Here is a 10,668-nt window from a genome sequence, read left to right as displayed (position 1 = left end):
TCTGCTAAATAGCTTTTATGTTGAAACTCTTAGGCCATGCATTAAAGGCTTACTTTCTAGGAAGAGTGATATCCCCTGCGGCATTTTAGTTGTTTCCAAAGAAAGTATAATATATAATAGTATTTTTTTTTATATAAATTCAACAGCATTTGTATTGTATACTAGGGGAAATAATAAATGATTTTGATGCAGAACTGTTGATTAATTGATTGATTCATTGATGTTGCATTGATTAACTGGATGCAAATTTTACAGTGCAAAAATGTGACACAGATTACTATGTATTTTTGCACCATTCTTTCCCAGGATTACATCACCTACAGCAATTTGGGGCAAATTGTAGCACCAATGGCAAAGGCACACAGATTTATGCTAGCTAAATAATGTATAATCGGGCACAAGCAGGATCAGTTATGTAAGCGGAGGAATAAGGCAGAACTTCCTTCTGAAGATAGATGGAAACCAAAACCACAGACCACTGTCAGGTGCTGACCAAGAATATCAGGAATCTGCACAATTATCATCAAGATTCAGCTTTATTCGCACATAAACAAGGATAACAGTGGAGGATGTACAATTCTAAGGCGTTTCATGCCCCATAGCTGGGCACTTCATCAGATGTATGACTATCGACTGGTCGAATAGTCGAACGTTTTTTTAGTTCAAAATCAAAGTCGTAGTCGAAGGTTGAAGTAGCCAATTCAATGGTCGAAGTAGCCAAAAAAACCTTTGAAATTCGAAGCTAAGCAAATGTGCCCCTAAGTGTCAGAGAGTAAGCAGGTAAAACATTACTTAACCTATTACTATGGCCAGAAAAAAAATGTATTTGATGTTTACTGTGGCCGTTTGTAATAGCCACAACCAAAAGAATACATCCTTTCTTAGCAGCCCTTCCTAGTGTGACTATTGTGTCCAGAAGCACACATTTTAAAGTCTCTCTCGCTGTCATTGTATTAGTATCTCTCATCTCAGTGCACATATGTGGCTTGGCAACAACCCTTCAGAGAGCTACATGAGCAATAAGGCAGCAGCCCAATAGGTGCTTTTTCCCACCATGGCACTTTTCGTAACTGTTGTGCTTCCTCTCCTGTAGCACCTTTGGTTACCTGGTATAACCTCAGTTCTATGTTCTACATTTCTAACTGTGGCTTAGCCACAGAGTCACTATCTTCACTAAGCTCCTTGTAAAGATATGAGCTGCACCTGATAACTAGTTGCTAGGCCTACTGAAGAATAACTGGAAACCCCTTTGGGCCTGGGTTGGTTATACAGGTGTCTTAATGAAGGTTAGTTGAGCTAGACCATTTACCTAAGGAGCTTATAGAGCAGTATGTATTTTTAACCACTTAACCCATTTAGCTTAAACAGACCTCCCATACTCTAGAAACATTCCAGGGGGTTCATATAGATGGCCAACCTTAGCAGTTTTCACCGTGTATTGCCACAATTCAACATCTAGGGTTGCCACAGTTTCTGGAAAGAAATACTGGCCTTCATTTATTTTATTCTTTATTACCTAGTTATTGGCACCAAGTATTTACCAACTAAGCCATTAAACATAATTACATCTATTTACTTTAATGATATCAAAAAAAGATTTTGCTTCCCTACATAAAGACTTGAATTTTGACTCTTGGAGAGTGAAAGCTGAGCTCATTTTCTGCCCCCAGCTCTTAAGCTAAGCTACTGTTCAAGTACACAAGGTATTTTCTTTAAACTGTGAATAAAACAAAAATATTTCACAAAACTTCTGTTTATAATCAAAGGGCAACAGATGTAAGAATAAAAACACAAACCAAGTACGTAATGCCTACAGCTTACTCCAGATAACTAAAAGAATTCTGGGTTTTGAATCTGAGTGAACTTTATTTCAGAATTATTCAGTATATATTTTCTGGCTTTGCCCATTCCTGGAGTGTTGCATGAACACAGACTTTGGAGTATTTTTTCCAGGCGAAAATATCCAAAAAGTCTTCCTGACCCGTGATAAACAAAACAGCCCTGTTTCGCTTTGATAAACAAATTGTGAAACCGTGGAAAATTTCGAGAAATACATAGCCTTTTTCCTTCACTTTTTTTGTGCTAAGTGCCAAATGTCAGTGAACATTTTTTCTTGCATCAAATGATTGGAGTCAATGGGTGTTTTATCTTGTGCAAAATGTCAATAGGTGTTTTTTCTCTGTGTTATTTCTTGGGCTAAATGCAAAATAAAAAGTATAACAAAACTCTAGCGCAGATTCACAAAAGTTTTCGCCATTTGCAAAAACACAAATTTTGCATTGAATAGCAGCCTAGGAGCAGCACACAGATTGCAGGATCACAGACACCACAACAAAAACAGTAACTATTGTTTTGGTCTCCTCGAACAATTAATTCATCCTTTTAGAAGCAGAGAAAGGTGGTCTTAACAAAAATGAATAAATGACCTATTTGCAAAGCAGCAAATTATATGACCTCAATAAAGTAAGGGTTTTTATTATCTAAGCCATTCAATCTCATAACATTCTGTTTGTGACTATCCCCTACCCATGCTCTAAGTTTATGCAGAAATAATAGAGGAGGTCAAAACATCGTTTTAAATACTTTAAAAACACTTTATATATATGATGTGCTCACAAAGCTGTTTACAAGAGGCAGGCTTTGTACAGCAGCACACAAAGAAAAGAAATCAGAATTAGATTACATAATCAAGTGGAAAACTAGACAACCTAAACCAAAAACTTGGTTCTTGAAAAGACAATGAGAATTAATAAACCAAAAACAACTAAACTATTTGATTTTAAACACCCCAAGGTTAGATGCTTTACAAATAAACATTATAAAATCAACTAATATACAGTATTCTCTGCATCTAAAAGCATTTAACCAGGATATCAAATATATATATTTTTCCAAGGTAATGTTGCTTTCCTGTATTACAATAAATCCAAAATCAGGATAGGACCCTACTGCTTACAACAATTATTGATGTATCCCCTTGTTAAATATGGACCTGAAAATGTATGCTGCAATTTTAGCTAATAGATTATAGTCTGTATTACTTTCTTGGTCTACCTAGATCAAGTGGGTTTTATAAAAGGCAGAAAAGCATATCATAATACAAGACACTTAATAAACCATATCCAATTAATAAACTATAAACAAATTGCACTTTATGCAGAAAAGTCAATCGGCAATAAATAGAAAATACATTAAATACATTTACCATCTCTCTTTAGCAATGCTATAATGGCCTTTTACACAATACCCACAGGCCAGGTATCAATAAATGTTTCACACAAACACTGTATATATATATATTATATACATTTTATATACATTATATATATATATTTACCCTGTGCTGGGTTTTGTCTGATAATCCAAGAAATCAGAGTTTTTGGGAGATTACCTGAATTGATTTGGGAGTCCCAACTCAACTTTTTTGAGTTATTTTATTGATAAATAAGATAATATCAGGATGGGAGTCTGGTCAAGCTTGGTTTAATAAAAAGATGAGATAAATAAAAGTTTTAGTAAATAACCCCCCTTAATGTCTCCAAGACTTTCTATTGTAAAGTTCCAATTATGGATTCAAACTGGCATTTACTTGCACACTTCAAAAATTGGATTTACATAAAAAAACAACTCAATTCTAAATGTGCAAAATATCCTAGAGCTAATAGAGGTATAAGCGTGCTCTACAACTTCTTATCGATAGGCCTTAAAACAAAAAACTACAATACAGCTATCCAGGGAAAAATATCTTAATATAACAAATGGCAATATGACATGGGCTAGTCTACAAAATAAGTAGCGAAATAGTCCAGATGCTTAAACCATAAGATTATATAATTACAATACAGATGGTACTGGAAACCAAGTCGATTACATAAAATCCAATATGCCAATATGTCAAAAACTACAATAAAATCTACCCAGCATAAAAGACAGCATTGATTAATTAACAATGGCAACTATGAAACAATGTTCTAAAAGAAAAATCAAAGTATATAAAGCCTGGGAAAATGCAGATGAGTTTCTAAAAAAACGGAAGATAGTCTAACTAACCAGCAACTCTTCTTGCTTATATACAAACCTATGTGGAATATGTGATGGTTATAAAACTTGCCATGAAAATCTAAATCTATACAGCTTTTCTAGTCTTCTATAAAACTTTATTTTTCTTCTTTTCCATTTATGTGCAACATTCTATTGTACATGGCTGTTAAGAATCCAAAATTATAAATTGAATGTCCACAGTGGTGGTTTTATAGTGGTTATTAAGCAAAGATAAAAAACTGTGTATTATCTTTCATAAAAGATGAACAAAAACATGTAAATAGCAAATCCTTTGTCTAATGTATTCACACGCAGATTTCTGACTAATGGCCAAATAACTTTTTTTCAATGAATACTTACAGAAGATATTTGGAAATGTATAGAAACAAGTCAATGTTTAAATTTTCTTAGATGAGCTCTTAATTGTTGCATTAAAGGAGAAGCATCATAATCCCTGACATTGTGTGGCACTCTATAGGTCTTATTTACAACCAAATCTGCAGTTGCACCAATGCAAAAATGTAAGCAGTCTGTAACAATCACTCACCCTGGTGGTCTAGCGGGTCGGCTGGGACGCCTACTGCACCCTCGACGGGGACACCTGATATCCTTAAACTTTGGAAAAACACTACCTTTCGCAAGAGGTGGGTTTCATATTGCTCTATAGAACACTGCGAGACTATATGCTTACAAATAGAAAACAGTTTCCTTTTTCTAGTTAATAGAATCTTCTGCTTAGTTAAGAATATTTGCCAAGGCTTCCTTTATGTGAAAGGAGGTCAATATAATATCTGTTGCTTCCCTAAAATAGATAGAGCATACCTAATTATCTTCTCTGATTTCTTAATATGCCACTTCAGAGCTTTTAGAAATTCCATTTTGAATCGATGTGAACATCTGTCATATAATAGAATGTTAACAGCAATGAAATTATAATTAGATGCATTTTAATTCATTTCTTAAACTGATTATTAATTTCCCACTAGTAAGTATAAAGTAAGCCGAACAGCATGTCATTGGAAGAGTAATTTAGATACATTTAAACCAAATTATATGTTTCCAAATGACTCCATAATTTCTTAGCAAATAAATGGGGGAGCGTAAACATGAAAAAAATTAATTGGGCTCTAATGCTTTAATGCATTTCTGATACTGCTTACTAAAAGTGATTTTTCTCACACAACTGTGGGGTATGAAGTGGGCGCCTGCTGCATTTGAAATCTAAGAAAAAAGCTGTATTGATGGCATATGAACATGGCATGTCGCATCCCAGTTTTGCACTTTGTAGTTCATGTCTTACTTCCAATGAGGACTGATATATGGATAAGTGTATATGTGTTTGTGTGAGTTCTGGGGTGATGCAGGCTATTTAGCAGAGTCCTGTGATACCACTTTCATCAGATTGTGGTCTATCTCAAAGTCAGGCAAGGAGAATGGCACTCAGCTATAGCAAAGCATAATGAACGTAGATGAAAAGTTATCAACAATCCTAACTGATACATGAACAACTTCCATTCAGGCCTTGGGGACTAGGGACAAGCATAAGTATGAACCTGGGGAATGCATTTGAAGGGTTTTGTTCCTGCTGGAATAACAACATACAGAAACATTAAAGGGCTTATTTACTGAAAAACCGAATTTGTCCTATATTTTATTTAAAAAACCATAACCAAACTCCCATGCCCGATGTTAGCTTAATTATTAATTAAAAAACTTGTGGATTGTGGAAAAACATGATAAAATCAAGCCAAAACTCGAATTGCTTGAATTTTTCTGTCTTTTTCCCGAATTGCTCAAATGTTTTGGGCTTCTTTTGCCTGAAAACCCCAAAAAAAAATTTCAGGGGGGACTAAGCCCTTCTCAGACTACGAAAACTTCAAATTGAGATACGTGCCTCTCCCATTGACCTATACGGGAACTCGACAGGTCTGAGAAGGTGGATTTATGGATTCAGCCTTTTTGCAGCTTTGGAGTATAATAAATTGAAGAATTCAAGTTTTTTTTCTCCTCTAAAATTTCGAGTTTTCTAGTGCAAAAAACTCACATTTTTCCAATTTTAATAAGTAACCCCCCTAAGTGATAGCAACAGGTACATATATAGACATATACATATACAGGCCATAGATATAAATGTTTGTGTAACGTATGAAGGGACTCATTTTGTGTGTTTTCTTTATTTCTCTCTTATATTTATATTTTCTATATAGGCAATATCTTGGCCTATATCATAGCCCTTATAGATCTCAAATAAAAAGCAAGGGACAAACAAACAAAAAAAAACAGTTTTCATTAGATATAAGTACAGTATGTTTGAAAGGATTTTTATGGGGGGTTAAAATACAGGCAAGTACTGTATAAAACATAAGCAGCAAAAGATGGTTTTGGCAGGGGGGGGGCCCAAATTGAGGAATACAGGTGGCACGCGTAGCTGCAAGATTTTGGCTATGGCCCCTTTTGGCCACTCCCTTTGGACTCTGTGTGCTTTCACTGAATTTTCAGGAAAATCAAACATAGCACTGGGGCAAAATATGCTTAACGTCTTGCAATGCAGGAAGGGGGTATTAACATCACATGTACAATTTTACTGTGAATGCTGCACTACAAGCACATTATGGGGAGAAGGGGGAAAGGATTCTGTAACCTAAAGTACATTACATGCAGAGACTGTGGGGTACTCAAAAGACATACAAAGGAGCAGTAGGTAATGATCTCCCAAGAACATAATATAGAGAAGGCACCACAAGCACTATAAAGAACATTATATAGTAAGAAGCAGAGGGCACTGCCAAAGCAAATACATACATAGAGAGCAATGGACAATGGCACCACAAGCAGTAAGATATAGAGAATACTGGCAGGCCAAGCATAATATACAATAAAACAAAGTGGGTATAAGAACAAGAATGCATTATATCAGTGAGCACAGGCACTCCAAGCCTATTATAAGTTCTAGCACCTCCAGATGTACTGCCTCACCCTATTGTTCTGCCAAAATGCCAGGTATGCCATTACTTACTGCATTAGTAATGGGAGAAAATTCAAATATCTCTCACTACATGGATCCCTTTTATGCTTGTTAGACAGCAATGTTATATTATAATGGGGCAGTTGTACAAATGCTCCAATCCCACTGCATCAGCATAACTGCACGATGCAATTGGACCATTTTCTGGATTAACTTTGTACTAAGCAGGATGACAAAGGGGCAATAATTCCATGTATACATACCCCCCAGAACCCATAGAAGGATGGCAAAGGGGCAATACCATGTTTTAGAGTCCTGCGCGGGTCAATTTTTTGGGACCCGACCCGTACCCGCAACCTGCAATCCGCAACCCGCACCCGCAACTACTATCTACTGGAGGAGGAAAATTCTGGGGGGGCTATGGTCAATGTGACCCCCCTGTTTCCGATGCCTATGGTATAAAACAGATGTGTCTTACTTTTATACATAATATACTGTTGTAAGCTGCTTAAATATTTAGTGTAAGAATAAGATACATAACATGGCCTTGGAATTGGAGTTAAAGCAACTTTAAGTTAACTTTTAGTATGTTATATATGGCTAATTTTGAGCACATTTTCAATTGACCCTCATTTTTTCTTTTGTATAGTTTTTGCATTATTTGCCTTTTTCTTCTGACTCTTTCCAGCTTTCAAATGGGGGTCACTGACCCCATCTAAAAAACAAAAGTATTGTTATTGCTACTTTATATTCAGGGCCAGATTTGACAGAATTGTGCCCCAAGGCTGCATGACGTGCGCAACCCTACCCCCACATGGTCCTTTAGGCCTTTAGGGTGTGAAACTTTTCCCCTGTGTGCATGCGAGTGTGATCTCAAGCAGTGGAGCACTGTAGAGCTTTGAGTCCCTAGTGCTCCTTATGCAGATGGGTGGCCATCTCGCCACAAACCCGGGCCTGTTTATATTACTTATCATTCTATTCAGACCTTCTCCTATTCATATTCCAGTCTCTTATTCAAACCAGTGCATAGTTGCTAGAGTAATTTGGACCCTAGCAACCAGACTGCTGAAATAGCAATCTGGAGAGCTGTTGAATAAAAAGCTAAATAACTCAAAAAACACAAATAATAAAAATTGAAAACCAATTGCAAATTGTCTCAAATATGACTCTCTACATCATTCTAAGAGTTAATTATAGGTGAAGCATCCCTTTAAAGGACTGTGACCAAAAAATTGAAAGGCTACGTGGGCTGGTATTCCTCTTAGAAAGAAATTCACCTGCCCTGGTAAAAGATAAATTAAACAGTACCACACAGCCATTTTACTTACTTTTCCTAGGTGTCCCTAGTGAGGAACTACACTTGTCCATACAGAGAATAGTTTCCTAAAAGCAACAACAGTGCCTTTCCTTGTCCATTATAATGTTTTCACTATTTTTTGCCCAAAAAATTCTTTTGCTAAGCAATTTGTGCTTATAAGAAATGACGCCACAAAAACAGGCAGAACGTATAATGTGCTGCTATATGGATAGACTAGTATGCCTAAGAGAGAACATTGTATGCACAGGCGGTGACCCAGTTTGCTACTATCAAGAGCCCAAAAAGGAGTGATCCTATGTGATCCTATGGTATGCTAAATGGTTGCCAGACCAGTAGCATACGCAACAATACCCCCAACATAAACAAAGTGGCTTACATTTACCTCTCAAAGCTTTTTCTTTGTAGGCAACCTTCTATGCAATGACGTTTTAAAAACCCATGAGGAGCAATCAATTTCACTTCCTCATTTCATTTTCTGATATAAGCAAGCTAAGAGTTTGATGCAACAAATTCATTAAGGTGGTGAAATTGGAAGGCTACTTTTGCATATAAACTAGAAAAAGCAAAAGCCTTTTGTTCTCAATTGAATTGCCTAATGATGCAAGGTTTATTATTTTCAGTGGGGGAATATCTAAGCAAATCGAAGTTGACTAAAATACATGTCTGCAATTAGTGAATTTTGACTGCAATTATATAACCCATTTTGTCGAAAGTTTTTGTTTGTTTCTCTTTTACAGCGATAACTCACAAGGACATTCTGACAAAAACAGTTCACATGAAAGCTGTTAAGAGTGCCTTATAAATACATCTAAATGGAAACCGTAGAGGGTTTCAGTATAATCATCTTTATGATTTATTTATTTATTTTTAATTAGCCTTTCTGGGGGATTATTCTTTTCTGTTTTCTTCTTGATTCTTGCTCAGTTTAGGGGCTGGTTATTTTCTACAAAATATAAGTATTCTGCAGGTTTCCTCTCAAATGCATTTTATCAGCATGAAAACAAAGCAGATCTGTTTGAAGGCCAAAGTTCTGCTGTCTTTGCAGAATGGGTAGAGGCAGAGACTTAGGAACCTCAAGGATTTACAATATTTCTTCATAGTGCCACAGTGAAAGGTATTAACCCATTCGCTACTCATTCTTTTGTATCACAATATCAATCAATCGAGTATGTTATCAAGTCTGTTTTATCAATTGTAGGGATCAATTTGGAGTTGTTTGCAGCTTTCTTGACATTCAAGTTTTTTTTAGGAAAAACACTCCCAAATGGGCTTGTGTGTTTTGACCAATTATTCATAATTGCAGCTAAAAGCTTTGGAGTGTGGATGGCATCATTTTCAACACTTACCATTAAACAATGACTGCTGCATCTATTGACACCCCCACAGTAGCTCACTGACTAAAAACATGTATGTGCAATTCACAAATGTTATAAAGAAGATGCAATATCCAAAAAACATGGTCATTTCTTAACATACATATTTTATATTCTCATTAGGAAAATGTGTGCTGTGATCAGGGGCGTAACTACAGAGGAAGCAGACCCTGCGGCTGCAGGGGACCCAGGAGGTATAGGGGGCCCCATGAGGCTCAAATTCATGTACAATTTCAATACATTTTGGTAAAACAGGACAACCTCTGGATATGTTTGGGGCCCTAAAATTATTTTGCTGTGGGGCCCAGTAACATCTAGTTACGCCACTGGCTGTGATGTTGTATTTAGTGCTTAGATATGTCAGCATGTGCAAACAACTTGCATTAGCTATAAACATTTAATACAATTATCATCATCATCATCATGTATTTATTTATTTATATAGCGCCGACAAGATACGCAGTGCTTTTTTTGTTAGTTATAACAAACGGGGAATAAATGGTGAATAACAGATAAGGGTTTACAGAATACAATAGGATTATAGGGCCCTACAAATTAGAGTTTACAAACTAAAGGTTAGGGTACACTTGAGACATTAGGATTTTAGAAGGAATTTTTTGATTTATGATAAAGCAATGATTGATTAATTAAGGCACATTACATAAACAATTTCATGACAGTTGTTTGTGGAAAGGAGAGCCAGGCCCAGTTAGAACCTGTGCCCACTAGAACGTTTCCCAGAATCCTGGCAGTCCAGTCCTACCTTGGCTGAGTTAAAGTGATTTAGAACTTTTTATTATTTTGGATTTAAAATCTAATTTTCAAGCAAACAATGGCTTTGAAAAGTGACTACAATACTCATTCTAAAATAAGACTAGATTTCTTTCCAAAGAAAGGCCAAAAGGGATCTGGGTGTGTCTGCCCCTCCCACTACATCCAACACTTTTCCAAATACACCCCAACCTGACCCA

Source organism: Xenopus laevis, chromosome 1L (genome assembly GCF_017654675.1).
Source record: "Xenopus laevis strain J_2021 chromosome 1L, Xenopus_laevis_v10.1, whole genome shotgun sequence".
In the NCBI taxonomy this organism is placed as follows: domain Eukaryota; kingdom Metazoa; phylum Chordata; class Amphibia; order Anura; family Pipidae; genus Xenopus; species Xenopus laevis.
This window is presented reverse-complemented; position numbering follows the sequence as displayed.